This window comes from Tachypleus tridentatus, chromosome 3 (genome assembly GCF_004210375.1).
Source record: "Tachypleus tridentatus isolate NWPU-2018 chromosome 3, ASM421037v1, whole genome shotgun sequence".
Classification (NCBI taxonomy): domain Eukaryota; kingdom Metazoa; phylum Arthropoda; class Merostomata; order Xiphosura; family Limulidae; genus Tachypleus; species Tachypleus tridentatus.
Window position 1 is genome coordinate 25955643 of NC_134827.1, and position 13976 is coordinate 25969618.

Sequence of the window (13976 nt, forward strand, 5' to 3'; positions counted from 1 at the left end):
TACTCTGAAAACCCGAGGAAGTAAAATTACTGGGGCGTAAAACAACGCTAATCTGCGAACAACTAACGGTAAACAGAACCGCAGGGTTGTATAGTTTTACAGATATTCCTGTTGAAAACACTGTTTTTTTGTTTTTTTTACATCTGCTGAAAAACAGAGAATTATTATTGACGCTCCCAATTGAAACTTTGGAATATTTTGTTTATCGGTTGAATTATCTATTCATATAAGTAACGTTTATTATAATTTTTTGATAAATGGACTCTGATTCATTTTCTCTCCATCAAGATAATACCACATTCCTCAATAACCAGGGCTTTTTGTCATGGGCGATGAATAATGTTCATTTAAATAAATCTATGTATAACTTTAATTTACAGAAACCTTTTTTTTTTTATTTTTAGGATTTAGATGCACCTGGTGGAGGAAACATGCGAAATCTTGGAAGTTGGCTATTCAGACAGAAAGAAATGGGCCCGTCATGGCCAAGCGTGTTAAGGCGTACCACTCGTAATCTGAGGGTCGCGGGTTCGCATCTCCGTCGCGCTTAAACATGCTCGCCCTTTCAGCCGTGGGGACGTTATAATGTGACGGTCAATCCCACTATTCATTGGTATAAGAGTAGCCCAAGAGTTGGCGGTGGGTGGTGATGACTAGCTGCCTTCTCTCTAGTCTTACACTGCTAAATTAGGAACGGCTAGCGTAGATAGCCCTCGAGTAGCTTTGTGCGAAATTCAAAAAATCAAACAAAAAGAAAGAAATTACAGAAACTGGGGCTAGATTTATTAATATTGATCACAAGGTTTCTATAAACACTCATGATTTTCTATATTCGTAATTTATTTTTTGAAATATGACATTTCGCTTTTTCTCACCTAAAACTATTGATTTTGTTACAGATCAGCATTCTATAGCTATTTGTAAATTCATAAAAACAATTTCATCTGTTGGTTACTTGCCAAAATTGTAAGTTAAATAATATCAGTTTTTCAGTGGGTAGTTTAGTACTAAATCATCTACACAATGAAAAATCATACACTCACCTTAATTTTAAGGTGTAATTTAAATATTAAATTCAAGGTGAATCAAAATTCAGTTGTACAAATTAACTTTAATTTTTCCCTTTAGACTGATTTGTAGATTTGTCCACATTTCTGACCACTGTTAGTAAAGCAATATCGTGCAGAGAAAATAAATCGAGCATCATCTCACAACAGATACAACAGTGATAAAAGTGCCTGTAAACAGCTAACATAGATATAAATCAAAATTGGTATTAGAATAATCGTATTTTCATATGCCTTCTATTGAATATATCAAAAGAAAAAGATACCAACAAAACATCTAGATTGATGTTCTTAGGGCAGAGCTACACTATGGACCATCTATACTTTGTTCGCCTTGGGGAATGGCACCCCGGATTTTAGCGTTACACGTCCGTAAACTCATTGCTAACCCACTGAGGAACTTGAACCATTTAGAATTTTACTGAATTATCATCAACCAAATCTTACACCAGGACTAGTAGAAGTAATCCGAGGGTCGCGGGTTCGAATCCCGGTCGCACCAAACATGCTCACCCTTTCAGCCGTGGGGGCGTTATGATGTGACGGTCAATCCCACTATTCGTTGGTAAAAGAATAGCCCAAGAGTTGGCGGCGGGTGGTGGTGACGAGCTGCCTCTAGTCTTACATTGCTAAATTAGGCTAGCGCAGATAGCCCTTGAGTTGCTTTGCGCGAAATTCAAAAACAAACAAACGAACAAACTAGTGGAAGATTCGTAGAGATTGGTGTTCAGTTGTCGAGTGCTTTATCTTATCGTTGTCAACATTTTTTTTTATGAGAAATAATAACGGGTCCGGCATTGTCAGGAGGTTAAGGCACTCGACTTGTAATCCAAGGGTCGCGGTTTCGAATCCCCGTCACACCAAACATGTTCGCTCTTTGAGCTGTGGGGTGTTATAATGTGACGGTCAATCTAATTTTTCGTTGGTAAAAGAGTAACCCAAGAGTTGGCGGTGGATGATGATGACTAGCTGCTTTTCCTCTTGTCTTTCACTGACAAACTGATAAATTAGGGACGGATAGCGCAGATAGCACTATTGTAGCGCGAAATTCAAAACACGCCCCCACCTAGTACAGCGGTATGTCTGCGGATTTACAACGCCAAAATCAGGGGTTCAATTCCCCTCGGTGACTCAGCAGATAGGCCAATGTGGCTTTGCTATAAGAAAACACACGCACACATACACACAATAAAACAGTCCAACGGTAAGTCTACGAATTTACAACGCTAAAATAAGGGTTCGATTCCCCTGGTGGACTCAGCGGATAGTCCAATGTGGCTTTGCTATAAGAAAAACACATACACACACACTCAATAAAACTGATAAAATTCAAGTACTTGTGTGATGTGTGAGTTTCCATAATATTCAACAACGGGCTGTAATTGCAACAGAAACGTAAAGTAAAATAAAGAAACCAAACAATACTATATGTATATATACATATCAAAAAGTAATCATAGTTTGTCTAAAAGTGTATTGCACTGGCTTTATTACCTATGTTTATTTCTGGTTAAGCACAAAGCTACACAATGCTCTGCACACCATGGATATCGAAATCCGGTTTCAAGCGTTGTATGCCCACATACATGCCACAACAATTGTACGTCGTTGAATGATGTTCAAGTTACAGAATTTCATCAACAATCTGGTACTATGGCGTTTACTCCTAGCTAAAGGACTAACAAACCCATATTAATTTGTTATCAAATTATTATAGCTACTCGAACAATGCGAACTATAATCTTGTAGAGTTAGAGATATGTTTCTGTTTATTCAGACATTAATTATTCCACTTTTTATCATCATGAGGTTCAATCAGTGCTATTTTGTAAAATCTTTTTTAAATAGATACAAATACTGATGCCATTAACACAGTTAGACATGTTTTTAATTATTTTTTGCCAGAAACATGATTTTCATAACTTTGACACACTTACATGTTCAGAATAGCATCCTTACCAGATGGGGAATGTTGGACAAGGTATTCAGTGGTCATCTTTAGGCTGCGACTTTATTAAAACAATATAACTTTGCTTTTTAGTTTGACAGACTACGAATGACATCATTTGACTTCAACTGTCTTATCACAAAGAAAAGCCAACAGGAAGTTAGTTTTATTCCAACTCGCTTAGGTGTGAACGACTGTATCTCCTTAGTTCTGTTTTCGCGTGACGGAACTCCAAATACTGACAGACAAAGATGACTATAAAGAGTTCCGTGACAGCTCAGTGAGATCTTTGTATGTTAACATTGGTTTTATACTGCATTGTTATCTTTTACGATTTATTTAATCTGATTATTGTTCTATAATATCCAGTTTAAAGACACTACCTGTTTCAACACAAGAAACAAAAAGTCCATGACCACCATAAGCATTCCGTTCAGTGTCAGTGTTTTATTTTATATGTTTGTTTGTTTGTAATTAATCACAAAGCTACACAATAGGCTATCTTTGCTCTCTTCACCACGGGAATCGAAACGGAATTTCTAGCGTTGTAAGTTTGCAGACATATCGCGGTGCTACCAGGAGGCAATTTGATATGCGAGAGTTTATGAATTGTTAAATGACTTTGAACTGTACCAGTGTATAATACCGTAAGATAGAGTTTTCTATACTATGAGGCATATTCTTATCGAGAGGGTTATTGGTGGCTTGGGGTGGGGTGCAGCTTCTTGGCGGAAGAGATAAAAAATTACGACGGAAGAAACGGAAGAGTTGGAGACAAGGGTAACTTAGCAAATCTGCTACTTTGTTCACGAAGGTTTTTACTATTATTGTTATTCGCTCACGTATTTTGTTACTCCTTTCAAGCATTGTTTTCATTAAAGAAGTGTTAAATACATGTATGAGAAATATTGATTTTGTTGTTGTCACCTACGAACATTATTTTTATGCGAAAGGAGCGCAACGGACACTTCTCTGAGTTAGGGGGCGGCGCTATTTAAAATTTAGTTAGTTTGTTTGTTTTTCAATTTCGCGCAAAGCTACACGAGGGTTATTTGCGCTAGTCGTCCCTAATTTAGCAGTGTAAGATTATAGGGAAGACCGCTAGTCATCACCACCCACCGTCAACTTTTGGGCTACTTTTTACCGACAAACAGTGGGAGTGACCGTCACATTATAATGCCTCCATGGCTGAAAAGGCGAGCATGTTTGGAGCGACGGAGATTCGAACCCGCGACCCTGAGTCGAGCGCCCCAACCACCTGGCCATAACGGGCCCTTAAAATTTGGAAAACACTGCTATAAGACATTTTACGTGTATGGGTCTATGAATTCTTAAGTACGTCTACTCTGCAAATCTGTATACCATGGGGTAAAAATAGTTATGCTTTCATAGGCAGGAAATATTTATTGTAGAAGTTCATGAATTTCTTGACATGAGTTTCGATGTCAAAAATAATTCAGTGAGTGTATTAATGATTAAAAATCTAAGGTATTCTACTTTAGTTTTTTGATAGAAGATGTAATTTAAGTTTTTCATTTTCCATAAGTTCGTAATTGACTGACAAACAAATTATTTCACTATTATTACCAGGCAAGATTTTCTCTTGACTTTTTCCAAATTTTAAGAAAATTCAATGCAAAGAATTCGTGACTAAATCTAATTTACTTCTAATGGTTGTTTGCAATGCACTTTTCATTCCATTTACACTTACAGGTTAATTTTAAAAGCATATTTATTTCACAGGTTTTTGTGCTATTACGGAACTGATGTTAATGCGAAATAGAACCACATCTCTGTAGCTCTAGCTCAACGACTTGATATGATGATGTTATTAATGCTTAGTTATCAACTGCTCATTTTATCACCAAAAGATGCAAAATTCAAAACGTAACTGTTCTATAGCAGGCCATATAGGACATAAATTTATTCTTATGAGAGAAATTCGCCTAGCTGAGTTCATAATCATAAACTTTTGTTAAGAAGTACTAGCCAATTACCCGTGGCGCCTCTTCATTAGATCTGCACGTGACGTATTCATGACGTCATATCAGCACTCTGAGAATGGAGAAAAATAAAGTTCTTTCATGAAAGAAAACGGAGACAAAAATGGAAAAATCGTGACCCCTGTTGCAAATCTATATGCACACAGGATAATAATTTCGCGAAGTTGGGGGCTCCACATTGCGCAATAAAAAGTTTTTCCATTATCATATAAACAAAAGTACCATCATATTATGATTTATAACGTGATCACATATCTTTGTCGTGTGCAGCTATAGTGTTATGTCGAAACCGTATTCATTCTGATTTGCTCACTCGAAGATGCTCGGCGAGTAGCTGTTAATCGGTAATAACGATTTAGCGAATCAATATTAAGGCATTTCCGCAATGTTAATTGAACGTGATTTGTTTGCTTATTTAAGTATGCAATGGTCTAATAACGCAAAAATGTGTGGCTCGATCCCTGCGGCTTGTAGAGCGCAGAGAGCTAATCCTTCAATTTTGCTCTTAAGAACAAGCAAACAAACTTTCGAGCGATAATTTTCAACGTAATTAAAAATAACTTGAAACTGAACAAGTGTGAATTTCACTGAATATATAACATCAAGAAGAATTGAGGAAAACAAAACTAATTACTTTAATGCATGGTTTTGTCACAAGTCTTTAATCTTATAACGACGAGTGGATTGAAGTAAGCATCAAGTTTTGAAATACTTTTCACACGAAACGTGGTTAGTGGCAATAATAAAACTTCAATAATTGCTAATAAATAACGGATCAATACAATATTAGGATAAATTCTGGTGTTCTTTGAGATGTCATTTGTAGAAAAAGTGTATGTTTATTTTTTCTGTTTATTATGATAAAATGTGATCGGAACTGTTGTAGAATTTTTTAGTCACTGATTGTTTTAAAACTGTACCAGTTTAATTATTTACTTTCACTTTTAATAATATGAAAAATACCTATTTTACAAGGTACATTAAATAACTTTGTAAAATATTTATTAGTTAAGGTAATTAACATTTGTTTTCCTCACTTACATAGAGGTAGTTGATATATACTGACTTATATTGAAACATGGTATCAGTTACAGTGCATTGAGCAAACCATTAATTTCTATGTGTCTTGGAAGTAAGTTATATTTACTTATTTCTTTAATGCTAATTTCGTTAATAGTATTCGTTAAAATTTCAGTACATTTAATTAAATATGGTATTTTGCATTTAATTCGTACAGATGTATTTTATTATCATAATTATTTTTGTTTAGATAGCTTACTATATGGATTTACAGCTAAGCCACATCCCGTGAGGTCACAGAAATCCATGAAATATTACTGACATCACGACCTAAAATACCGGTAGCAGTGTAAGAAGACAATTGGTTAATGAATACATTTGAATCATTATAAGCTGTTCGTTTTACGTTGTATACTCCAAATTACATCTTTGCATCAGGTCACCTATATTAATTGCTAGGTTAATTATTGTTCTACTATATATAGAAAGCTTGCTTTCATCGGAAATTATTGATAATACCGTATTTTAACCTTTACGAATTTATTCCTTCCTAATTATTTTTCTTTCCTTTGCCAAGTCTAACTAATCTGTTGAATTAAACCATAAAATATTCCACTTACGTCAAGAAGCATTTTCCTGGAAAGTTAGAACCATTCCTGAAGAAAAAAAAACCAAAACCTCTTGGGATTTGTTTTTATTTATTTGGTAGATATTTGAGGAAATCAATAACCTCGTCTCAAGCGATGAATTTCTCAGTTTTCACTCCATTGATTATTAAGAGCGGATTTTTTTTTTTTACTCCAGGAAATAAATTTGATATAATTTTCAATATTGGTGTTCAAGAGATAAAAAGAATGTCAAAAACTTACCGAAATAACTTCAGTTATGTAGTACATGTCACAAACCTGTACTTATGTACTTAAAACACTGAGAAAGTTGCAACTGTAATTATAATGGTTGATTACAACAAATCTATTTTTAACTTTTAATTCATTATAAGAAAAGATAACTAGAAATGTTTTAAGTGAATATCGAACACTCAAACATATGTTGAATAAACATAGAAATACATATCTTTATTAATCTAGGAAAGGAATAAACTAATAATGGCTAGACTTTAAATAGTTAATATAAAAATAATATCGAACATATTAATGAGTTTGCCTGTCTTCACTGGATGAAGTGACCCGATATATACTAAGAGAACATAGAATTCAGGCATCCATTAACTGTTCTATATTCATCAAATATTCTTCTTGAGAAATGTCCGGTGTCTTATTTCTAGATTATAGCGAAACAAAAGCTATCTGAAGAAAAAAAAAGCAAATATCCGTTTTGTTTCACGTCGAAAATGTGCCTAGTTTCTAGGAATTATTAGTATAAGGTAATAAAGAGCTTTGAAGAAATCAAACCAAAGAAACAGGAGTAATGATATATACAATTAATGTTTTGTTATGGTCACAAAAGAACAAACACGTTTGCACTGAAAAAACAACACACACACACAAACATATTGCGAGTTGTATCTATAAGAATTACCTTTTTTTAAATGTATTGCCGCCAGAGTAGTTAATGGCTAGTAAAGACTGTATTGTATAAGGAACAGTTCCTTTAATGGTTAGTAAAGACTGTATTGTATAAGGAACAGTTCCTTTAATGGTTAGTAAAGACTGTATTGTATAAAGAACAGTTCCTTTAATGGTTAGTAAAGACTGTATTGTATAAGGAAAAGTTCCTTTAATGGTTAGTAAAGACTATATTGTATAAGGAACAGTTCCTTTAATGGTTAGTAAAGACTGTATTGTATAAGGAAAAGTTCCTTTAATGGTTAGTAAAGACTGTATTGTATAAGGAACAGTTCCTTTAATGGTTAGTAAAGACTGTATTGTATAAGGAACAGTTCGTTAACGGCTAGTGAAGACTGTATTGTATAAGGAACAGTTCGTTAATGGCTAGTTAAGACTGTGCTGTATAATGTTAAGACTGTATTGTATAAGGAACAGTTCGTTAATGGCTAGTTAAGATTGTACTGAGTAAGGAAAAATTCGTTAATGACTAGTTAAGACTATATTGTATAAGGAACAGTTCCTTTAATGGTTAGTAAAGACTGTATTGTATAAGGAACAGTTCCTTTAATGGTTAGTAAAGACTATATTGTATAAGGAACAGTTCCTTTAATGGTTAGTAAAGACTATATTGTATAAGGAACAGTTCCTTTAATGGTTAGTAAAGACTGTATTGTATAAGGAACAGTTCCTTTAATGGTTAGTAAAGACTGTACTGTATAAGGAACAGTTCGTTAACGGCTAGTGAAGACTGTATTGTGTAAGGAACAGTTCGTTAATGGCTAGTTAAGACTGTATTGTATAAGGAACAGTTCGTTAATGGCTAGTTAAGACTGTTCTGCATAAGGAACAGTTCGTTAATGGCTAGTAAAGACTGTATTGTATAAGGAACAGTTCGTTAATGACAAGTTAAGACTGTACTGTATAACTGTGTAACTGTATATGTACTGTGTAAGGAAAAATTCGTTAATGGCTAGTAAACACTGTATTGTATAAGGAACAGTTCGTTAATGGATAGTAGGGTCTGTACTGTATAAGTAACAGTTCGTTAACGGCTAGTTAAGACTGTACTGTATAAGGAACAGTTCGTTAATGGATAGTAGGGTCTGTACTGTATAAGTAACAGTTCGTTAACGGCTAGTTAAGACTGTACTGTATAAGGAACAGTTCGTTAATGGATAGTAGGGTCTGTACTGTATAAGTAACAGTTCGTTAACGGCTAGTTAAGACTGTACTGTATAAGGAACAGTTCGTTAATGGATAGTAGGGTCTGTACTGTATAAGTAACAGTTCGTTAACGGCTAGTTAAGACTGTACTGTATAAGGAACAGTTCGTTAATGGCTAGTAAAGACTCTATTGTATAAGGAACAGTTCCTTTAATGGTTAGTAAAGACTATATTGTATAAGGAACAGTTCCTTTAATGGTTAGTAAAGACTGTATTGTATAAGGAACAGTTCGTTAATGGCTAGTAAAGACTGTACTGTATAAGGAACAGTTCGTTAATGGCTAGTAGGGTCTGTACTGTATAAGGAACGATTCATTGCTTTTCGATATATATGTTAGTTCGGTTTATGTATGCAGAGACTTTAGTGAGTGAAGGAATATTCTTGAAGATCAGTCCAAGTGAACAATTAAGATGAAACAAAAATAAAAAATAATAATATCATAATAACAATGAAATAACAATAACAAAGATTAATAAAAATTGGAACACCCTAGTAGTAACATTCTATTTTATTTCTGATAAGTATTTTAGAAATATAAAATAAATAAACCTGTAAATATAGGTCGTTATTTCGGTTTATAATTGATTTTGTTAAATTCACGGTATTTATCTTAGTTTATCAGCACACATCTAGCGGTATTTTTATATTTTATTATGTAATATTCTAATAGGCTAATTAGGTACAAAGCTGTGCAATGGGATATCTATGCTCTGCCCATCAAGGGTATCGAAATAAGCTTTTTGGGTTTTAAGTCTTCCCGCTTACTCTGACGCATTTGAGGGAAATTCGGCTGACAGAATGGTGTATTATAGAAATAAAATAAATCATTGTATAATACATTTTAAAAATTGTACTAAACATTCAGATGTAGAGTATTTTAAATTATAAACGTATGTTGTTCTTCATTAGTACTTGAAAGTTTAAAATTAGTGAGTAAAGATATGTGTAACTTACTTGCAACCAGTGGACGGAACGAATAATTCTTCTTACAGTGGTTACGTCAATTTCAACAACCATCGAAAATGTCGACTGGTCACTAAATAAATGAATAATAATTTTACCTTAAAATTTTCTGTTATCATCATTATCTATAATCACGTTAATAAAACATGGTTAAGATTTGTTGTTAATGTAATAAACTCGACTTACACTATAAGTTTTTATTTGCTTGATTTATTTTTAATTAACAAATTACCAGCGCGATTTGGGTAAACTTATTGGATTATCATTATGGTAAGTGCTTTAACCATTGTTATCTACCGTCTAAGAACTGTTAAGTTTTACTCCATGGAACATCTTGTTCAAAGTTATACGAACAAACATATAGACTTATACAACAATGCTGCATGGTCTACCAATCAATAAAGTGAACAAAGACAATGAAGCACAATATTCATACTGCATCCTGGGAAATATAACATCGGCAAAAAATAAAATAAAAAAATTACACTACCAATAACGCAAAGTGGAGAAAATGATATATTATAAATGACAGTGTATGTATGTTTTCCCAAAAGGAAATAATACGGATGAAAGCATATGCTCGTAATTTTCGGACAGGCCTCTGTACATGTGTACATTTAGTTGAGTAAATCGCAAGTTTGACTTAGAACAACAGTTTTAAAGATACATATATACGTATTCGTGTGTATACACAAAGCTGACGTGTTTAAACATTAGAACTTTATAAAAGTTATTTTATAAAGAAAGAAGGAAAGACGCTAATGAATTTCGCAGAAGTGTTTTTACAGGAAGCAACTGTCAAAACAAACAAAAAAGTAATTCTAACACTGTATAGGTAAACCCAAAGAAAACAAAACTGTTTGAAAACCTTATTCGAAGTTACTTTACCATAAAATACACCAATTATAACTTATTTGTATTTATATGATTTAAAAGTCGAAGTACTGAAGTACGTGTAGATTTCAAATACGTGAAACAGTTATTGAATTACAGTGCCACTTAGTGAAATTATTTTTAACTATTTCAATTTTAAATTACCGTGATAAGTCTCCTTCTAACATAGCGGTAAGTCTGAAAGATTATAATATTAAAAAATTGACATCGATATCAATAATAGTTATAACATAAGAACTTCATTGCGTAGTCGTGGGGGCGTTATGAAGTGACGGTCAATCCCACTATTCGTTGGTAAAAGAGTAGCCCAAGAGTTGGCAGTGGGTGGTGATGACTAGCTGCCTTCCCTCTAGTCTTACACTGCTAAATTAGGGACGGATAGCACAGATAGCCCTCGAATAGCTTTGTGCGAAATTCAAAAAAACAAACAAATCATTGCGTAGTTTTGTGCTTAACAATAAACAAATAAAAATAATCGAAAATATACTTTCATCTATATAATTGCTTAAAACTTTGCATTATTTATTTTACCAAATTGTTCAAACGAACCTTCCACATCCATCCCAATGATAGAAAACGTCACAAGAAAACAAAATACAGTCATGTGGAAAAGTTAGAACACCCTATGAGAGCTTGTGCATTTTTGTAACATTTTTGGATATATAGATATTTAATCTCAATTTCAACAATACTGAGAGATTATAGGAATACAACTTAACAATTAAAACTGAAGAAAAGACATTTCAAGATCTTCTGTAAATGTAATTCTACGAAAATGCATATTCTAACTGAGGAAACAGTTAGGACACTCTACCTCCTAATAGTTAGTGTTACCCCCTTTGGCTGAAATAGCTGCAGTGAGACGCTTCTTGTAGCCATCTACCAGTCTCTGACATCGGTCTGAAGAAAGTTTGCCCCACTCCTCAACGCAGAATTCTTTCAGCTGTGAGATGTTTGAGGGGTTTCTTGCATGTACAGCCCATTTCAAGTCATCCCACAGCATCTGTATGGGATTAAGATCTGGGCATTGACTCGGCTATTCCAGAACTCTCCATTTCTTAGTTTTCAGCCAGTTCTTGGTGGATTTACTGATATGTTTTGGGTCATTGTCGTGTTGCAGGGTCCAGTTCCACTTCAGCTTTAATTTTCTTACAGATGGACTCACATGTTTCTCAAGCACCCTTTGATACACAGTAGAATTCATGGTGGATTATATGATTGTAAGCTGTCCAGGTCCTGCTGCAGCAAAGCAGCCCCAAACCATGAAACTTCCACCTCCATGCTTCACAGTTGGTATGAGGTTATTTTCCTGGAATGCTGTATTTGGTTTACGCCAAACATGTCCTCTGTTGTGGTGTCCAAATAATTCAATTTTGGACTCATCTATCCAAAGAAAATTATTCCAGAAGTCCTGGTCTTTGTCCAGAGAGCAAAGGTTTCCTCCTTGCACACCTCCCATGCAAGTTAAACTTGTACAATCTCTTTCCGATTGTAGAGGCATGCACTTTCACATCAACAGTAGCCAGAGCCTGATTTAGGACCCGTGATGACATGTTAGGGTGTTTGGAGACCTCTTTTAGCATCTTGCGGTCTGCTCTCGGGGTGTTCTTGCTTGGACGACCAGACCTGGGCATGTTGGCAGTTGTTTTGAAAGCCCTCCACTTGTTGATTATTTTCCGGACAGTGGAATGGCTGATTTCAAAATCTTTGGGATCTTTTTAAATCCCTTACCAGACTCATAAGCTACTACAATTTTTTTTTTATCAAGGCCTCAGACAGCTCTTTTGCTCTCACCAGGAGCACACCAAACTGAATGTCTGAGGTTTAAAGAGGGAAAGCCTCATTCAAAATGCTGAGTAACGATCTTCTAATCATATGCACCTGGTGTGATACACCTGTGTGTGAGTTGAGCCATTTTAAGTGGGAATAAATGTAGGGGTGTCCTAACTTTTTCTTCAGTTAGAATATGCATTTTTGTAGAATTACATTTACATAAAATCTTGAAAAGTCTTTTCTTCAGTTTTAATTGTTTAGTTATATTCCTATAATCTCTCAGTATTATTGAAATTGAGATTAAATATCTATATATCCAAAAATGTTACAAAAATACACAGGCTTTCATAGAGTATCCTAACTTTTTCACATGACTGTATGTTATTTGAAAACTAAACTGACACCTGATCAAATTAAATGCACTGAAAAGTTACCATATTAAAATAATAAGATATAAAACACATAGCATGCTTTTCTCCTCCCTCTCTACTTGAGACTCGTTTCCAAGAGGACATAAGTCTTAAATTTTTAAAGCCTAATAGATTCATATGTGTGATTTTCTTTTGAATTTCGCGCTAATTTAGTGATGTAAGACTAGAGGGTTTGTTTGTTTGTTTGTTTTGGAATTTAGCTACTTGAGGGCTAGCCGTCCCTAATTTAGCAGTGTAAGACTAGAGGGAAGGCAGCTAGTCATCACCACCCACCGCCAATTCTTGGGCTACTCTTTTACCAACGAATAGTGGGATTGACCGTTACATTATAATGCCCATACAGCTGAAAGGGCGAGCATGTTTGATGTGACGGTGTTTCGAATCCGCGACCCTCAGATTACGAGTCTAATGCCATAACACGTCTGGCAATGCCGGGCTTCATAATAATATGAGGGTATAATTGCTAACATTAATTTCTATTTGTGTTAAACATTTCTGTTAAAGATGAAAATTAATAAGATAATACGATAAGATTAATATCTTATGCCTGTATTCCGAGTGGTTAATATGTTGTATTAAAAAAATCAGTAATTTTTATCCAAATATGTACCTTTTTTTGATAACTGAATAGGATTCATGTAATTCAAGGATAAGAAATGTTTATTCGTTTGCAGATCGACACAAAGCTACACAATGAGTTATCTGTGTTGTGCCCATCACAGGTATCGAAAACCGGTTTCTAGCGCTATAAGTTTGTAGTCGCACTTACCGCTATGCCCCTGGAAGTCGACAGAGCATTGATAGTTAGCTTTAGCAAAGAAACACCAACTGAAATTCGCTTTCGGAAAACATTGACATTTTTTTGAAAAGCTTATAATGCAAAAATCTAAGTATGATATTGATTTAACATATTATTGCATATTATTCCCACATATTTACCGCATAAACCATGAATCTCCAATCAAGTTGATTTTACTAAGATATTTATTTCTAAAAAATGTCATTGATACTCCGCGTGATCAATGTTTGTATATGAGAAACTATTTCAAGTTTTACAAAGACCCTGATTTTTTAAAAAAATTCA

The 13976-nt window shown here is 34.3% G+C and overlaps 1 protein-coding gene across 1 annotated transcript in view; it reads right to left on the reverse strand.

Moving 5' to 3' along the window:
* Nucleotides 1-13976, reverse strand: part of LOC143246571 (uncharacterized) — a 52823-nt gene that overhangs the window by 25321 nt on the left and 13526 nt on the right. The window contains exon 2 of the mRNA XM_076493507.1: nt 9786-9867. The gene's annotated coding sequence lies outside the window, so the exon portion shown is untranslated. The remainder of the gene's footprint in view (nt 1-9785; nt 9868-13976) is intronic.